At 34.3% G+C, this 20,366-nt stretch overlaps 1 long non-coding RNA gene across 1 annotated transcript; it reads left to right on the forward strand.

Annotated features, from left to right (window-relative positions):
* The first annotated feature begins 4,946 nt into the window (after positions 1 to 4,946).
* On the forward strand, positions 4,947 to 12,535 carry LOC120590410 (uncharacterized). Its single transcript, XR_005649715.1, has 3 exons — positions 4,947 to 5,068; positions 11,448 to 11,462; positions 12,395 to 12,535. It is a non-coding gene; the product is annotated as an uncharacterized LOC120590410 (long non-coding RNA).
* Positions 12,536 to 20,366: the final 7,831 nt, after the last annotated feature.

The following is a 20,366-nucleotide window of genomic DNA, read 5'->3' on the forward strand; positions in this document are numbered from 1 at the left end:
AAGATTTATAATGGTACAGCAGGAATTCATATTTTCTAGTTCCAAATACCCTGACTTTTCTTCCATACTAGATTCAATATTCCAACAGCCATGGCTTCATAAGGTAACCTGGACACTGTTCCCTTTGCCTTATTTGGGATCACACAATTGTGTGCAATAAAATAGAAAAAAACATCAAACTTTTAATTAAAACAGTATAACCTTAAAAAGAATTATAAATAGTTCATGTTTTTAAAGAAGCTAATGCTTTAGGTATAATTTAATATTGTTCAGTTTTTAATTATTCTGTCATTATTTAGTTTAACCTCATCTTTGACCTCAGGCATAAGTAGAATACTTTTATGAACTTGCCCTTACTAGGCTTATATTTCAATTTAGAAACATGTGACATACTTCTAATGATCTAGAGGCCAGAATTAAAATAGCTTGTCTTCTTTTAATCCTGTGAGGAAAAATGATTCTAGAACTAACTTTACTAAAATTAATCAAAGAGTAGGGTGTATTTTGCATTTTTAGCACTCTGCTTTTGACCTCAGATACACTATAAAAATATTTTCCTAAAAAAGGAAAAATGGTCATTAGTTTCTTCTGTCAATCATTCCTAACACTGTTGACTTTCCTCCTAGAAGACTATCAAAAGAAATCCCTTCCGATAAAACACCACAGTATCCATTGAGTTGTGTCTCCTCTACCCACATGCACACACAAAACAGTTTGTTAAAATACCTCAGAATGTGCCCTTATTTAGTAAAAGAATTATTGCAGATGTAATTAGTTAAAATGAGGTCCTACTGGAGTAGGGTGGGACCCTAATCCAATTTAACTGGGGTCCCTATAAGATGGCCACATGAAGACAGAGACATAACAGGAAGAATGCCATGGGCTGATGAGAGAAGCTGCAAACCAAGAAACACCAAACATTGTCAGAAAATCGCAAGAAGCTAGGGGAAAAAAAAGGAATGATTTCAGAGGGAGCATGGCTATGCTGACTCCTTGATTTCAGATTTCCAGCCTCCAAAAATTGTGAGAAAACAAATTTGTTATTTTAAGCCACCCAGTCTGTTATAATTTGTTTCAGCAGCCCTAAGAATCAACACACATTATAATAAATTTGTATTTCTAATATGGATTATACCATATTTTCATTCATTATATTAAATTTAATTCTCATCCTTTTTTTTTTTGCATTTATTTTATCTATCTTAAATACATTTCCATTCCCTTAACCTGCTACATGTTCTTCAGTATTTGCTCAGCTCTTTTCTTAATTTATTAAAGTCTCAGTTGGAGTGCCTTCCCTCAAAAGGGCCACTCTATTTAAAATAGCAACTCACATCAATCCTTTTCCCTTCACCCTGTTTTATTATTTTCATACCACATACAAATCCTTGGAATTATATTTTAAATTTATTTTTGTATGTGTGTGTGTGTGTGTGTGTGTTTCTGTTTTTCTAGACTTGAACGTAGGCTCTACAGGGATAAGAATTTTGTCTTTTGTCCAACTCTGTATTTCTAATACCCGCAAGAGCGATTTACATTGCAGGCATAAAAATAAGCTTCTAGGTTGAATTAAATGTCATCATTTTACATACAAGGAACTTGTTTTTGGTACTAATTTAAAAATTAAAAAGGCCAATAAAATTTATCCAATGATGAAAACTGCATATTTGAAGAAAAACAGCTTGAATCTAGCTGATCTGAATGACAGGTATGTTGTTGTTTCTGAGTTACCTTCTGAAAAGATTATGGCTTCTAAGGGACCAGTTCTTCAGATTGTTTTATACACATTCGAAGTGTATTTTTTACTGTCTACCTCTCAAGCTCTCCTCTTTGCAAGTTCAAAATAGAAACACCACTTCATTTTCATAAGACAAAATTTTCTCTATAGAAGAATGTCAACAGAGATTACTAAGGAGCTTTTTTTAAATAATAGGGGCTTAAATTGCATTGTAAAAACTCTGAATGCATTCATACATTCATTGATTCATTCTCCAATTAAATATTGTGCCCCTGCTATAGAGCAAAACTCAGGCTAAGATTAACTATGGCCGGTGAACACACAATGCAATATATATATGCCTTACTGTTGAATTGTACACCTGAAACTTACTGGATTTCGTTAACCAATGTTACCATAATAAAAATAAATGAATTTTTAAAAATTTAAAAAAAAAAATTTTAAAGTAGCAAAAAGTCCCTGCGTTATAGTCCCATGGGAGAGATAAAAGAGATATATGTCAATGTAATTTTAGCTAAAAAGTTATGAGTACATAAGAAAGGCATCATAATAAGAGAAAAAAAAATATTTGAAGCTACAGCTGTGTGGTTTCAGCTCTCACTGAGGTCTGAAACATTCTATCTTTTCCTTTCCCTTAATACTGGTTTCCCATGGTTTCTAGTCTCTGGTGCTTCATCATGCTTCTTTGTCCCCTTAATTGTGTCAATATCCCTAGTAAATTCATTTAAGTTTATTCATTAAAGCTGCTTCATTTGAACCTTTTGGGAAGAATTCTATTTGCTATAATACAATTGCTATACTTAGTTTATTTCCTGGTCCAGAATAGGCACTCAGTAAATGGTAGCTACTGTTATCACAGATTGGATCATTCCTAATAATTAGGTAGCCAAGTATTAGCAGACATAAATTGCTACTGCACACACGTCAACATTCAACAATTATAGCTAGTCTTGAACTACACACCTCTGACATTTCTGCTGACCCTCTTATACATGATATCAGTAAGTAATAGAAAAAGTAAGTAATATAAAAGTAATAGAAATAGTCATTATGAATATATGCAAAAATATCATTCTATTTTTAAGAAAATTATCCTGTTGCCCATTTTAATCTTTCCCACAAGTATTATAACATTTTATTATCATTGTTTGAAATTAATATTGATGCTAACTGGATATTTTTTAAACTTGTACTGTCTACCTTATCACAATAAAAATAAATTCTATTTCAAATGATATTTTTATTATAAAATGTAAAGTTAGTAGAAGAGAAGAAATGTAAACAAAGAAACCAAATTGAAAACAAAGTCAGAACCAGTAAGAACTTGGGCATGGCCCTATGCAACACTAAGTTAATAAGAGGTTTTGTGATTTTTCTTCTTTGTTTCCATGTTGCTTACTTTCTAAAGGAAGATAGCCATGCTTTTTGCATAATTGCTTCCCAATTATATTAACAGTGGGGGCATAGATCTTCACTATTAAACATGGTAGATATATTGGCAGTAGATAAGCTCACACACCATTAAAACATAGAGCATGTATTATTTTTTCCAGTTCTCTGAAGATGATCAAAGAAATTTAGAAAGAAAAAAATAAAAGTAGTGTATTACAAGTAATCATCTTCCCTATAACCATCTCTTCCACTCTCCTTAGAACTAGAAGCTGTCACTCAGTCTTGAATCTGAAGGTCTGAGAGTTTCCATGACAAAATAGGTTAGGGAAAGCCTATAGCCTGGAAAAGAAGTTAAAGAAATAGGTAGGAGACTTAGATTTTAAAGGAACCAGACTCTAGGAAGAAGGGGAAATAGAAGTCTGATAAAAAATAGAGTGACAGGTGGTACTCTCAAGTAGTTTGAGGGACAAACAGTGGTACCCTAAATGCAAGGGTCACTGGGTTTTTTATCCTTGGGTTTACTGAAACTGAAATAGAGAATTAGCAAAGGAAACTGGCTAGACTAATCATACCAAGAGTCTCTAATTCTCCAGCTTGCTAAGATTGAAATAATCACGTTGTGAGATAATAAGATTGAGAATTTATAGCTACTTGCTGAATAAAAATCATTTTCTAGGCTCCCCATATTTGTGTTCACTTGGTAAAGGGAAGAGACTAACTGACCAACCTTCTACTCACCACTGATATAGTAAGTGACATGGCGGGAAAAGCCTCCTCTCAAAATAAACAGCAAGGCCTTTTTATTTTACCTAAAAGAAGCTACAGACAGCACTGTGGGATTAAAGAAATAGGAGATAAGGAACCTAATACCTGGGTTTTATAGACAGGTATAACCCAGAGATCAGAGACTGGATAACTTGCCCAGGATCACTCAGCAAGAAATGGTAAAAACATCATTCTCACTTCAGCTAGGACTATTTCCCCACTGCCTCTCCATTTGAGATGCGGGCCATTAAAGATATCAGCACTATGTAATTACCACTTTTCCTCATATTAGCATATTGTGAATGTAGTCATTTAGTCTCAGATAATGATAAAATTAGCTCCAGTTAGTGTTGTATAAGTCTAATCTTTTATGAAATTTCACTTTACTTATCAAAATGTGCCTTTAAAAGTTATCAGGAAAAAAAACTGATAGTACTGGCATATAAACAAGACTTCATTATTTCATTGGTTGAAATTTATCCCAAGCAAACAAACATTAAAATCAAGTACATTGGAAAAAATAAATATGCTTTAAAAAATTTTAGTCTCCAGGATTAATTTTAATGATAATTACATTTTTATTATAGATAATAAAATGATTCACATTTTATACATCCTAATAAAAGACTGTAGGGCATTGTGCTTTAAAATGCTTGTTGGAAATTAATGATTGGCCTTTAGCATTTTCCACTAATTTTCTATCTTAGAAAAGATTTAAGATAAGTGTTTTGTCTGAATCAAGCGTCTCTTGCATCAGACTATATACTTAAAAAGTGCAGAACAGTTATAAAAATGATTTAATGCTCTCCAATTTTGTGTTCAAAATCCTCTTCAGGAGCTCCTGTGTTAGACAAAGAAATAAGAGTCTAGAAGGTAATGTTATGGACTATATTGTGCCCACTCTCAAATTTACATGCTGAAGCCCCAGCCCCCACTATCTCAGATGTGACTGTGTTTTGAGATAGGGCTTTTAAAGAAGTAATTAACATACGGTGAAACCACTGGGGTAGACACTAATCCAATCTGACCAGTGTCTTAAGAGGAGATTAAGACATACAGCGAGACACCAGAGATGCCTATACACAGAGGATGACCACCTGCAAGCCAAGAAGAGAAGCCTCAGAGGAAACCAGTTCTGCAGATACATTGAACTTAGATTCCAACTCCAGAACTGTGAGAAAATAAATTTCTGTTGTTTAAGTCACCTAGTATGTGGTATGTTGTTATGGCAGCCCTAGCAAACTAATACACTCAGTATGTATTGAATTACTTTTTATAGAATGCATGCAGGGTGTGTGATATTCTGGCTAATTTAAAGGAAAAAGAAAATATTTATATGAAGATTATTAATTTTTAACAATTTATAGGTAATATAATACAAATAATTTTAAACGAATTGTTATAACAATGCTTTAAAAACTTAAAGACTATGTTATGAGGAAAGTCAATTATCACAGAACATAATTTTTGTGAAAATATGGTAAAAAAAGTGCTTATTGGTTTCATTCAGGCCTATGAACAAAACATTTCAAAGATATAACTAATATAGAATCTAAAATCACATGTGAATAACATAATGATGGAGTAATCCTCTAAACGACTCATACGCTTATTTGGTACCCATTTATTAAGCCAGAATGATGAGATATCATAATACAGAGCTGCACTGTCAATATGGTGGCCCTTAGCTACATATGGCTATTTAAATTTAAGTTGATTCAGGTTAAATAAATTTACAATTTGGTTTCTCAGTTGTACTGGTACCATTTCAAGTGCTTAATAGCCATATGTGGCTAGTGGCTACATTACTGGTCAGTATACACATAAAACATTTCTATCATTTCCAACAGTTGTATTAGACAGAAGTCCTGTGTTCATGTCTTGAGCTTTCCATTTACTAGTCATTTAATCTTTATGCAACTCAATTACTCTATTTGCAGATAGGGAGCAACGAGTAAACCATTTCTCAAAAGGTTATCATGAGGATTTAATGGGATAACACCTGAGGAGGTCAACTGTAAATTGAGAAGTGAAGTACATATAGTGTCATGATATACTGAGTGAATATAGTGATATGGAGTCTATTTTGAAGAGAGTATATTACATAGGGGAGACAGGCTTATCAATGAATAACTATCATACAAAGTAGATTGTGAGAAGTATATAATTAGTAGGGGACGACAAAGATGTTGAGAGATTTTCCCCATTGCCTGAGTATAAAGTTGAAACTCTTAACAAATCCCTCATAATATGTTCTTCTGATCTCTTAATTATTTGTTTATTTCTTTCATCTCTTGTTAGGCATCAACTCTCTTCGTTCTACATTCTACCTAGATTTAGAGGGGTTTTTTTTGTTTTGTTTTGTTTTTAAATTCAATTCTTCAAATCGGCCAAACCTCATTTTCAAACTTTTCTGTTTGTCCTGGACTGCAACACAGGGCCAGGCTGCTTCATTTTGACTTCCGGCTCCTTCCATCCTTTCACCTGGCTAAATAAGCCTTTAGCTCTCTTCCCAGCCATTATTTATTGAGAACTCTTCTCTGACTATCCTAGTTCTCCGTCATCTCGATTACCATATTTGGTTGAAGTGCCCTGTAAACTGAAATTAACTCTGTCCCTACTGACTGCAAACTCAGGGTAATTGGGAATCATGAGTCTCTTGATCACTGTTAAAACCCCAACACCTAACACTGCTGCTCCTTTACAGTAAGTGTCTAATATGTTGGCTGAATGAAAGCTGAGGGAGAAAATGCTTTTAGGTGATGAGATTGTGTACATGGGAGAATCATCAAAGAGGTGGTATTTGAACGACCTTCCTGAAATGTGAATTTTTAATTTTTCTCTTCAACAATGCTGTGTGCACCATGAATATAAGTGCCAGTTTTTTAATTCATGTCTACTCTAGAACCTACATTTTGTTACACAAACTTATTATTTTGCATAATTTGCCATTTAATTAATTGCAGGATACTCATTCATAGTAGGATAGAAAAAAATAATATTTAATAGTCATTCACTCTATGCCTGGGTACATTTCAACCCCTTTTATGTGAACTATCTCACATAACCCTTACAACAATCCTGGGAGTTAAGTATTATATTCATTCGATAGATAGATAAGTGGAAGCAAGGAGAGAATAAGTATCTTGTCAAATGTTATATAGCTAATAAATGGTGAAACCGGAGCTTAAACCAGGTCTCTCTGATCTCAGAGACTATTCAAATTCCACTGGAACATTAAAGTTACTATGACATATAATCTTACATCTCAACTGTAATATTTGTGTAAAAATTGAGATCCAGTTTTCCCTTGAAAGCAGGGTAGAAGATTAATGATTTTTTTAGCTAATTATTTCACTCATCTATTAGTTCTGTCGTCACAATCAAATGTCTTAAAGATTTACTTTATTTAAGCTCATTTTACTTAAAGTCTCCTTGTGCATAAATATCTGATTAACTAATATCATTTGTTTCATTTTCTCAGATTCCATCTACCCCAAAACCTTTTAGTTACAATTTAATACACAACAAAAAACATTATTTTCTAAATAAAAGGAAATAACAGTTATATACCAAAGAGGAGTGTGCTCATTATTCTGTTTTCACTTATGTATGTGTATGCATTTATATACGTAAGGAATCTGAGATAAATGTATTTGATAAAAGTCTCTGGGGAAAGATGATTTTTTTCTGCATATTTTGTAATTTCTTTCATTTATTAATGTTTAAGTTGATTTATTCAGCTTAAGCTAAACTGATACATTATTCATATTAACAGAAGCACATAAATAATGTTGATTTTTATCTCCAAAATCTCTTTTTACAAATTTACTAGGAAGTAGGCTATAACTCATTTCCAATGCATTATCTGCTCATTAGTACATGAAATTTATAAGTATCTTTGTTCAGCTCAAGGGAGAAATGGTATAACATTTTCTCACAGGTAAGGTGAACATTAAATATACCACAGACAAATCAGAATAATGACAAATTATTATATACTCAACATTTTAAAAGGATAACTCTTGAAATTTTTTATAGGTGGTTGTTCTATTGCATTTTAATTCACTATGGCTCTTGAGTATTATGGACTTTTAATTAATTATGCAAAATAAGTATGTCAACATGATGGCGGGAAAAAGTAACTATATGTTCCTAACATTTTCAGTGGTATCTGTCCTGTCAAAGCCTTTCATTTTTCTCACCAAATGTCCAAATTCCAGACCCTTCCATATTATCTTTAAAATGGTCAAAGTTGAGAACTCAGAAAAGTATCTGCAGTCATTCAAAATGCTGTTCACTGTGTCATTAAAGAGTCTCTTGTGGCCAGTTTGGTAGATTAAATTGATCGTATCCAGGGAGAGGAACAGGAGTAAGGCAGATGGAGACTGATAGCATCAGAAAAATATAAAGCTCTGATCAACCATGCATTCACTTTGCAAACATTTATCTAAAATTTAGTCATGCTAGGCACTTCATAGCTATTATATATACAGTGAGGAGAGGATACAGTCCCTGTGCTCACAAGACTTTAACATAAACTACAAAATGCAATAATGTGATTCTAGCAATACATTAGCTAATCCCTACAGCTGGAATAGCACAGTGCATGGTACATGCAATGCCCTCAATAAATATTAGGGTGTTACTATATATTATATAATCTTAATTATATTATATTACATATTATACTATGCTATATTATATATTATATTTGCAGTTACATAATAAATTCATATATAATATACCATATATGTGCTACATGCTATTCATGTGCTATTATTATTAAAAGCATATTTTTCTTAAAGTTCTTTAAGAAGGAGAGTCACCAGAGTTCTCACAAAATGCTTGAGAAATTAGGTGGATCATAAAAAATAAATTAGATCATATTATTATGAAATTGAGGGGTAGAAATTTAAACTAGACACAAAAGCAGTAATTTGTTTACACCTGGGAAAGAGGAGCTTGTTTCCTAAGTCCTGAACTTTAGAGGGCCAACCCCCATGTTTCCTAAGGTCCCACTACTCCCCAGCCAGAGTCTACAGCCCACCTTCTAGATCATGCTCTGGGCACACAGATCCCTGGAGTTTCCAGGAACTGCACAGCCCTCTTTTTCACCTCTGTTCTCCTGAGTGTTGATTGCATCACAACTGTTATAACTATATTACTGAATGGTGGCCAAGGGGTGGTTGTTTGTGAGAAGCGTGTATGGAGCTTGGACTTTGGGCTCAGTTGCTCAGATGTCTTAGCTTCAGAACACGGAAAAGGAACATGGGCTTAGTGTCATGTCTCCTTGTGCTGCCACATTCTGGGGTAGAATTCTGAGGGAGGAAGAGAATTCTAAATTTGAACTAAGTCTTCAAGACTATTATCAAGATCTGTTTGTCAAAGTAGGAAGATAAGACCTACTAAACATTTTGATAGCTGATTTGCAGTTTTTAACTATTTATACATGCAGTCCAGGAATCTCCATTAGGATGCTTTCCCCAGGCCTTGAAAATATAGCGGATGGGCTTGTGACTTATTCATAAAGGTAAAGTTGACCAGGTCATGGTGCAAGGATCTATGTGACAGAAAAATACAAAAAGGAAATATATAGTGAGTAAGAAAGGGTGATTATGAAAGTAACATAAATGTCATACAACAAAAGACTGGTGCTAGGGAGTAGAAGCTTTATTCTATAGGGTTGTGTGGTAAGCAGAATACTGGTTCCCAAGAATGTTCATGCTCAAATCCCTAGGACCTGTGAATATGTTACTTTACATAGCAAAAGGGATTTTAAAGACATAATTAAATTTCCAGTTTTTGAGATAAGGAGATTATTCTGGATTATCCAGATGGTCTTAATCTGAAAAAGCTGAAAAACCTTTCCCAACTGTATTCAGAGAGATATTGATAAAAGGTTAGAAAAGAGTGAGAGAGATTCAACACTGCTGGCTTTCAAGTTGGAGTAAGGGACAGTGAGCCAAAAAGAGCAAGTGGACTTTAGGAGCTAGAAAGGGTAAGAAAGCAAATTCTCCCGTGGCATGTCTAGAAAGTAACACAGCCCTGGTGATGCCTTGATTTTGCCTGTTAGACCCATGTCAGACTTCTTACCTTCAGATAATAAATGTACATAATTTTAAAGCTCTAAATTTTTGTTAATTTGTTATAGCAGCAATATAAAAGTAATAGAGGTGGTATCCTTGAAAAAGTTTCCAGGAAGTCTTACTAAGAGATAAAAAGTAATATATTTGTGTTATAACCTTTAGAAATTATTTTGTCACAAATAATAAGACAACCTGACAAATAGTACCTTATATAAATGGTATATTTTTCTGATCTAACAAGAAGTCCTGAGGTCGGAACTCTGGTTTACAGGAGCTGTGCAAGTACCAGGAGCCTTCTTTTTTTCTGCTCAGCCATCTAAACAATTCAATCTGCATGCTCATTGTCGTGAGATAGCTGTTTTAGGTGTCATGTCTGTGGTCAAGACAGGAAGAAGAAAGAGGGTGAAAATATAGGGGACATGCTCACATTGGAGATCTTCCTTTCAAAAAAATATTCTTTCCAGAAGCTCCACCCACCAATTATGCTTAAATTTCATTGACCAGGACTGGCTTTCTTAGTCAACTCTTAGGTAAAAGGAAGTCACAGATTTAGTATTTTATGTGGACACATTGTCAGAGTTCTGATAGTATGGAAGAAATAGAGAAGGAATATTGGGAAGTTAATGCAAATTTCTGAATTGCAGGCCTTTTCAAAACCTCTAATAAATTAGTGCACATAGTGACTCTCCAGGAGGGATATACAACATTTCTCAATTTATTTGAATTAGGACAAATAAATTTATTTATTTTCATGTGGAGGAGACCTTACCAGGCTATTGTACAGCATAGTTTGTAAAAGAATATTATAAGAAAGGGAAGCCATCAAAGGATGCTGAAGAGGGAAACAGCCTGATCCAAAATGACTCAGAGACTTGGGTGGCCATGGGCAATAATGAAATACCTCTTTGTATACTGAGCACTTGTTAAGGACAGACCCCTGTGCTGGGCACTGAAGAAACAATGTGTGTAATACATGGTCATTGTCCTTGAAGAGATTTATTTAACCTTGAGTAGAGAAACAATAATGATTCAGAAACTGGCAACTAAACCTACAAGGACACTAGGGCTTCAAAACAGGAATGGGACTTAAGCAGAGGGCAAGTCATAAGAAAGAGCTCTGTTTACTACAGACATGGGATGCATCAAAGGCTATCCAGACCTCAGGATTACATCACTAGGACTCAAGAAGAACCACAGAGTATGTGTTTTGCTTACAAAAAGAAAAAGGAGGAGGAGGAGGAGGAGGAGGAGGAGGAAAAAGAAAGAAAATAAGAACTCTTTCCCATTTGTACTCCGTTACCCCTCCTTTCTGTTCTTCTAAGAACCTGGGCACACTGCTAACTTTGCCACTGTTTTAGTACTTTGTAATACCGTTTATCTGTGTGTGTAACCAAAATGTGTTTTGATCTCCTCTAGGTAATTAATTAATGCTCTTCAATTCTTGTCTTTTCCATTCCAAGCAGAGTGCAAGGCATATGGTAAGTACTGGGTCAATGTTAATTATATTAATTATTAAGGTATGAAAACATTTCAAGAGAGGGGATTATTCCTCATTGTTTTTATTTCTATGAATATAATATCTATAGGCATTCAAACTCTCATTAGCTGTCTGAGAAACAGCTTAGAGGTATGGGAAATATATTGGACATGTAGTCAGAACATTTAAGTACAAATTCCATTTCTGCCTCTTGTTATTTTTGGGCTTCTAGGTGAGTGACTTAGCCTTTCTAAACTTCAATTTCCGTAGGAGAAAAAGGGAGGTAATCCTCTTAACAGATAACCATTTCCATTATAATTTTTAAAAAGATATAGGTTTGTTTTAAATATAAAATTAAATCATTATGTTATAACAGACACCCTTTGAGTTTACATCATATCTCTGGTACAATTTCATTTGGCCATAGGTGAGGCATAAAGTTCCATGCAAACATAGGCTCGCCTTGACTTCCAGTGATCCACAGCAGATAGAGTCTATCTTCTACATCATAAAAACAGAACTCTAGTATAAATTACTGACTTTAGTTAATAATAATGTATCAGTTCTGGTTCATTAATTGTAACTATGTACTATGCCTATGTGACTTTTTAATAATAGAGAAGACTGTGGGGAGGTGCTATATTTTTCTTTTAAATTTTCTATAAACCTAGAACTGATCTAAAATAAAATATTAATTTTAAAATCTCTAGTGCACATAGGCTTGTCGCTTATCTATAATTTCAGTATGTTGAATTTTGTGTGGTAACTTCAAGTGTGTGTATCTAAATCCAGGAATAGATATCTTCAATTTAAATATATAAAATGTTGCACTTTATGACAATGGCACATTTTCATTATTACCAGGGTAGCTGAAAAACAAGTAAAACTAGCAATCAGCTTAAAATAATGTATATTCTCATATACTCTTTACAGCTAAGCGTGTACTGTGGTTCCCCTTTTACACTTGAGGAAGAGACAGGCTCAGAGATCTGAGGTCAAATATCACACAACCAGCAAGCACCAGGTTGAGATTCAAACCCAGTTATTTTTCTTAACATCCATGATGCTTTGGACAATATGAAAGTAAGTATATAAATATTAGATAAGAAAACAAAAACAAACAAACAAAAAATATATGTGTGTGTGCGTGTGTGTGTGTGTGTGCATATACACACAAACCATTGACATAGAAACTTGAATCTAAGTCTTCAGTTACTTGATAGACTGCATGGCTTGCATCCACTATGTACCAGTGAACCATCTATATGTCCTCAAAATAATTGGCTTGTTTATTAAATGATATTCTGCTCAAAGGTTACCATTTAAATGACAGCAATAAAGTAATAGGTACAAGTCTAGATGAAATACTTTGTTAATTCCCCCTTGATTTATTCACAGGCACTCCTAAGTAATATTTATACCAGAGAAAATTCCCTTTCCAAGTAAGCAGCTATGCTTTGATGAATAATTAGCCAGTTTGATCACCCTCAGCTCAGCACAGAGCTCTAAATGTTATGGGGTGATTATATACAGATGGATGATCTAGGTGAGATTAAAACAGAACCCCATAGAGAATGTAAGACTTTCTTTCTCCTAACATTTCATATTACTTTTTTTTTTTTTGGCATATTGACTCCTTGCCCACTCAGTGAAATACATATATATTGCATCCCGCACGTCTTCACAGTTCATTTGTGTTGGCTTTTGCATGTGTGCTGTTTAAAGACTGGAAATATCTTTTCTAGGGCACAGGTACTAGTGCCTCAAATATTGTCGAAAGAATATTTCCACTGAATCAGAAAGTAAATTATATATTTATATTTACATAAGCAGAAGATGGAGATGGCAGAGAGAAGTGTAGTGTAGGACAAGAAGCTCTAGCTCTAAATTGATGGGCCTTGAATTACAATTATCTATTGCACCTGTTAGTGAGATGGCTTCAGGCAAGTTAAAATTTCTAAACCTGACTTTCTCTTTTGAAAAATAAGGAAAATAGAACCTACAAGAATGAGTAATTTCTAGGATTTAAGATTGCAATCTATGTGCACTATGTGTGTGTTGGTGTGTGTTTTCCCTAGGAATAACAGTTTAGTATTTGCTAATTTAATATTTGTTATGGCTTCATAGAACTACCACAGATAATAAGAATTAACTAGATATATTTTCGTTATTTTCTTAAGAATGTTATCTACTTCTGTATACACCATTGTACACTAACGATATCTATTAAATGACAGAGTCCATTTTTGTGGAAGAAAGCAAAAGATGAGTAGAGGAATGGAGAAAAGAAAGAAAGAAGGATGGCAGGAACTGAAGGAAAGATGATTGCATGGAAAATGGCTTCAGAGTTCATCACAAGGTTGACGTATGGCTTTCGCTAACGACTCTTCCCATCAAAATTTGACTGCTAGGTTTTCATGGAAATGTTTCTTTTTAATATCTTTCAGGCTTGTCATCCTCATTCACTGTCATTTCCCCTGCAGGCCAAATATACCTCTACATGGCTTTTCATTTTTCTTCTTGTAGGATTTGCCACCATTGATAGCATCACCTTCTTCATCTGGATCATATGTTTTTCACGTTATGACAAGCTTTTGCTAAATCTGTAAATGAGGTCAGAATATTCTTACTTGAGGAAGATTCTTCATCTTTATCCCTCTGCCCTGCACTTCATGCTGAGATTGCCTGCGCCCTGTCTACATGTTGTTTTTTCCAAGCAAGCTGAGCAAGAAACCAAAGGGTCAATTTATCAAGAAGTAAAGCCATTTTTTAATCTATTGGAAATCTTTGACTGAAAGTAATAATACTTCCATAAGTAAAATGATAGCTATATGTCAGGCATCATATTGGGCCTCACATACTATTATGGGCTGAACTGTGTTCCCACAAAATTCATATGTTAAAGATATAACCGCTAGTACGTTATTCATGATGTGACTATTTGGAGATAAGACATAAAGAGGTAATTAAGTTAAAATGAGGTCATTAGAGTAGGCCCTAACACAATATTACACATATCATTATAGGTAGAAGAGATTAGGATACAGATATGCACAGAGAAAAAAACATGGAAAAATACAGGGAGATGGCGGTCATCTAAAAGCCAAGGAGAGGGGTCTTAGAAGAAATCGATTCTGCTAACACTGCAGTCTTAGAATTCTATCTTCTAGAACTATGTGGAAATAAATTTCTGTTATTTAAGTCCCTAGGCTGCTGTACTTTGTTATGGCAGCCCTAGACAACTAATACATATACTTTATTATTTGCTTGTTTCCCATGGTATTCCATGAAGAGCAAATAAGTATCGCTGTCCTCTTTTTATAGAAGGTGAAAGTAAGCTTAGAAATAACATTTGAAGGGTGCCATTTAAAGTGAAAAATCGACCCATGGGTCATTGCAATTCAGTAGAAACTATAAGCAAAAATAATGAAACAATGAGTTTATGGTCTGATCCTCATATATTAAATATGTTCTCTAGTTTCCTACATTATTCAGTAAACTGATTTTAAATGTCTATTTTGTGCCAGATATTGTGATCTGTGTTGAGGATAGAGAAATAAAACATAGTTTCTGCCCCCATGAAGTTCTTGGCCTTTCAGAGAAGATGTACACAAAATATATTTGTTTAATATGTTGTAATGGACATATATACCACATTAACCACATATATCCACCCATCTAATTGTCACAACTCTACACACAGACATGATTAACTATGCTTAGGATCAAGAAAGTCCTTACAAATAAAATGATGACTCATTTGAGTCTTGAAGCAGAGGTGGTCAGTCAGAACAATGGCCGATGACATCTCAAATGGAGACAACAATGGCTTATGTTATTGTTTAGTCTGTAGCTGGGCAAATAAGCAGATAATCAGAGAAACACGAATGGAGGCACCCCTGAGCCATTTCAGGTTCTGGTCTAAACAAGTCTTGCTCTGACCTGTTGATCCCCTAAACACAGCATGGCTATTATTTCCAGCATGGTTACATGCAAATAGGGGAAACCCCATCAATCCTGTGATAGACTAACTAAAAAACTGGATTAAAGTTGCCCATTTATTTTTAATTCGGTTCATAATACTACCAGTCTCCTCCCTTGGGAATGTATATACAGATAAATGAGGTACTTATGCCATAGGGTTCTGAACTCCTAAGGAGAAAAATGTTAAAGTAAATTTACAATTATATATTCTTTAATAAATATTTGATTTAATGTTCATTGAATATTTGTGATGCCTTAAGAGATTTAGAAGAAGATAGCCAAAAAATGACCTATAAGCCTTAAACTATCCAAATCCCAGTAGACAATTTAAGTAATGCAATATGTAAGTAGGTTGACCTATTTCTCATTCTAAGGGCAGAAATAAAATTACCATTCATATGTAGGAAAAGCCATCCTTCCATGGTAAGGATGAGCAATATTAACCCTAAGCTTTCTCTTTTTTTTAGAAATACTTACAAGAAGCTCAAATGCAAAAATATAACCATGAAAATAAATCATAGCAGATCTTTGACTAACAAATCCAGTTTCTTATATGCTGTCCCTGAGAGGTTTGGGTACATTGTGCAAAAAGCATGGACTTTCAAGTCATAATGACTGGTGTTCCATTACTTTTTCCTCAAATTATAAGTCTTGTGACCTTGGACTAAGTGACTTGTGACACACACAGAGTGACTTACCCTCTCTGTGCTTTTGTTTTTCATCCATAAAAGAGATATTAACAGGAAATGTGCAGATTTGTTGTGTGTATTCAATAAAATATTTTTTTAAAATATCTAGTACTCTAAATAAGGAAGTCGCCAAATGGTATATATTGTGTGGTTTCTAACAAGCATAACATTAGACAAAATTCCAGGACATTTAATGACGATATGTTAAAAGGCAACTATGTTATTTTCTTATTTAATCCTTGGTAATATCTTACAGCATAGATGCTAGTACTATTACTATTTCACAGATGAGGAATTGGGCTTTAGAAAGCTTAATGGACTTACCAGATTCAGAATATTCACAAATGGCAGACCCAGGACTTCACTTTGAAATCGTTGCAGCAGGTCCTTGAATAAAGTTGCTTCCTTCAACATAGGTCTGTTATAATGCTGATGAGAGGGGAAAAAAATCAATTCCTGTCTGAGGCACTTGTCTGTGTGGAGTTTGCACGTTCTCCCCGTGTCTGCGTGTCTGCGTGGGTTTTTTCCCTGTGCTCCGGTTTCTTCTCACACCCCAAAGATGTGCACGTGAGATGAATTGGAGCGTCTTTAAGTTGTCCCAGTCTGAGTGAGTGTGAGCTCACTCAGCGAAGAAATGGCATCCTGTCTGGGACTGGTTCCTGCCTTGAGCCCTGAGCTTCCCAGATAGGCTCCCGGTACCCACGTGACCCTAAACTGAACTAAGCAGTTTAAAAAATAATCTTCCTTGTTTTTATTATCTTTCTCAAATGTATGTACAGCTTACGTTTATTTCAATGGTTACTATTAGGAGTGTTTTGGGTCTTTATTTAAAAGTTTGGTGATGTTTTTCTGGCCAGACCTATGTCATAGGCATTTAACTCTTGTTTATATCAATTAGCCTGTGGTAAAATTGGTTTCATTATACATTGTTTCTCTTAAAGTCCCAGTTTCCAAGAACCTAACTAGGACTTTAAGTGAGGACTTACTGTATAGAAATACTATGCTCTTAAAGTCACCACTAGGTGGCCTCTGCAGCCGAAGTAACAACTGTGTGTGTGTGTGTGTGTGTGTGTGTGTGTGTGTGTGTGTAATTAACTCAATCCAAGCAAAATTTTAATCTAGTTTCTGTTGAATGATGATAATTCTATTGATTTTAACTCATTTCTAATGTATATTTACATTTTATGTCTCGTTTTGCTTTTTTTGTATAAACAATAAAACAAATCTTGAGAAGCAGTAGCCCCCAGCCTTTTTAGGACCACGGATGGATGCTCCTATGAGAATCTAATGCCTGATGATCTGAGGTGGAGCTGAGGTGGTGATGCTAATACTGGGGAGCAGCTGCAAATATAGGTGAAGCTTCACCTGCTGTTTCCCTGCTATGTAGCCTGGTTCCTAACAGGCCACAGACTGGAACCAGTATGTGGCTCAGTGGTTGGGGACCCCTGTTTTAGGGGATAAAAGCAATTCCAAGAGAATATAGTAACTCTACCTTATTTTTATATACAGATGTACTAAAATAGTGTAGTTTTGCTTTTGACTAACAAAAATCTTTTAACTCTCTTAACATCTCAGCTCTGTAACATCTCAACTACCTACCTCTGTGATGAATTAACAATTGTCAAGAAAGTGATATATAATCTCACTCACTTGTTGTATGTAAGGCAATGCTGCTGGGCAAGGACCTCTGCATACAATTCTAGTGAGTGAGATTATATACTAAGTAGCTCAAATAAGGGTAGCAGTTAGGATTTTCCTCTTATTTGAGCTGCTTATTAACCTTGTGAATGAGGCAAATCAGTTATATATGTTTAGTGTCATCTTCTCAGTTAAAAATGGTTTAAAACTGCCATCTAAATTTCTTTTTGGAGTGGTGGTAATTTACTCCCATCACCAGAAGCTATGTCCCCATGGCTCGAGACTATCTCAGACCCCTAAACTAATTTGGTTCCCTCTCTTTCCATCCATGTGCCTCATATTTAGAATTTCCTACTTTAGGGTTAACAATTGGATTATCTTCATAGTTGGGTTTTAATTTTTCCTCAGTTGCTCTGTCTCATATTATTCTTCCCAAATTTATCTACTACAACCTGAGGGTACATCCCATTTTATTCTCAGTCAGTTCAGGCCCTAAGAATATATAGTACAGCATGTTCAGAAGTCTAAGCTGCTTTTGGTCTGAGAGAATGACCTTGACAGAATATAAAAGAGACAGAGGTAGTGAAAGATAGAGAAAGGGCAAAGCTCAACAGTTAATGTGCGAAACTGTGAGAAAATAAGGGTATAGGTTGGTTTTGTTCTTCCCTGGGAAGAAGAGTAAGGCATAATTTTCAGGAGTCAGGTGTGCTTTAAAATCTTATGTGACCCAGATATTCCCTACCCAAACACCCCAAAGATCACTAACAGATTTTGTGGAAGTTCCTGAAATACAGGTGTCTTAGATCTTATTCTCAATTGTGTCTGTAGTAATTTGAGCAAAATGGTGGGGGTGGATTAGGGAGTAGATTTGTTATAAAGGAAACCCACTCTTTTCCCACAAAGAATTTCCCAATTACAAAAAATAAAATTAATTATTACCAAGACCTAAATATTAATTCTCTAATCATTTCTATCCTTTTTACTTGTGTGGGCTTCTAGAATAAATGTAGATTCCAAAAATTGAGGTTCAAATAACCTACTATTGAAAAAAATAAAAAGTGAAAACATGAAGTCTACATTTAAAATAAAGAAAATGGAAATAAATGTAGGTTTTATGTAGTTGTGGTTCAGATTTTGATTGAGAATAAGCACAGGAATATGTTGATGTATCTGAAACAGTGCCTCTTTTATTCTCTATGATTTTGTGGTAGTTAACACATATTTTATAATTTATAAGATGTGCATTTTTATTTTTTAGCACTCTGAAATTGGGATGTATCTTGAAATTAATGGCGTAAATTGGTTTAATTTGAAGAATTTTTAAAATGATACATAAAATAGCAGTGATCTTAAAACTTAGTAGTACCTTAGAATCAATGAATTATGTTAATAAATGTACAGTGAATGAGCATTTAAAGAGAAACACAATTCATTACAATGTTTCAGTCAGTAGTTCTCAAACTTTGATGTACATCAGAACCATTCAGAGGGCTTATTATAACATAAACTGCTATCTTCCCTTTCCCCCAAAGTTTCAGAATCAGGAAACATTCAAAGCTGAACTAATACTGCTGGTCTGAGAACCACCGTTCTAGGTCATTTGAGGAAAAAAAAATGTTTGTTTGCTTGTTTATTTTTTATTTCAGTTTTTATTGACATTAATTTAAAAATTCCAGTTAAACTTTCATATCACACCAAGAAAATTATCATTGCCTTCTAAATTCCTTTCTTACTGCTATTCTCTCATTTAAAATTGTTTCTATAAATAACAGTTATCATGTTAGTACTTCCCTTCCCAAAACACACACACACACACACACACCCCTTAGTTTTTAATTGAAGGCTGTTCTTAGTCAGAGCATAATCTTCCTGATCTAGGTCTACTCCCCTAAATCCTTTGTCCCTAGATTCAGCCCAAGATTTTATCAAATGGTTCCACAATATGTCAACTTTTACAACCAAATGCCTCGCACTTCTTATTACTCACCTAGCAGGTAGGTCTACTTTAGTCCAATACAGACAACTTTCCATACTTAGTTCTAATACTTTCAATTTTTCCCTAACTTCACCAAAAGAGGTATTTACTTCTTGATATGAGATTTATTATATAGTGAATAGTACATAAACATTCACGGGTTTGTTTAGTTCTCTCATCGAGAGTATTATCATCTTATGCTGAGATCATGTCTTATTTCATTTCATTTTTCCTTGAATGATTAACAGAATTCTTGGCACATGGTTAGGACTCTAAATTGTGTTAAATGGAAGTTATGTGGAATGAAGCTGTTTTTCTACTGAATTAGTGCTTTCAGACTAACTTGTATACAAATGGTCATTGTATACATGTGTTTCCATTTGATTCAATAAAAGGTTACTAAACATTTGGAAGTTATTTGAGGCACTGAAAAGAATAGAGATAAAAAATATATAAGATCAATTAGGCAGAACATGTATTTATTGAACACCTGTAACATATTAAGTAGGTCTAAAAACCTTTCAGAGTAAAAGGCTAATGATATTCTACCAAGGGGCAATGTTTTAAAAAGGGCTGTGAAAATATTCTATTGTGTTAGAGCCTCATATTGCTTTTTGTA

This window comes from Pteropus medius, unplaced genomic scaffold, assembly GCF_902729225.1.
Source record: "Pteropus medius unplaced genomic scaffold, Ma_sr-lr_union100, whole genome shotgun sequence".
Classification (NCBI taxonomy): domain Eukaryota; kingdom Metazoa; phylum Chordata; class Mammalia; order Chiroptera; family Pteropodidae; genus Pteropus; species Pteropus medius.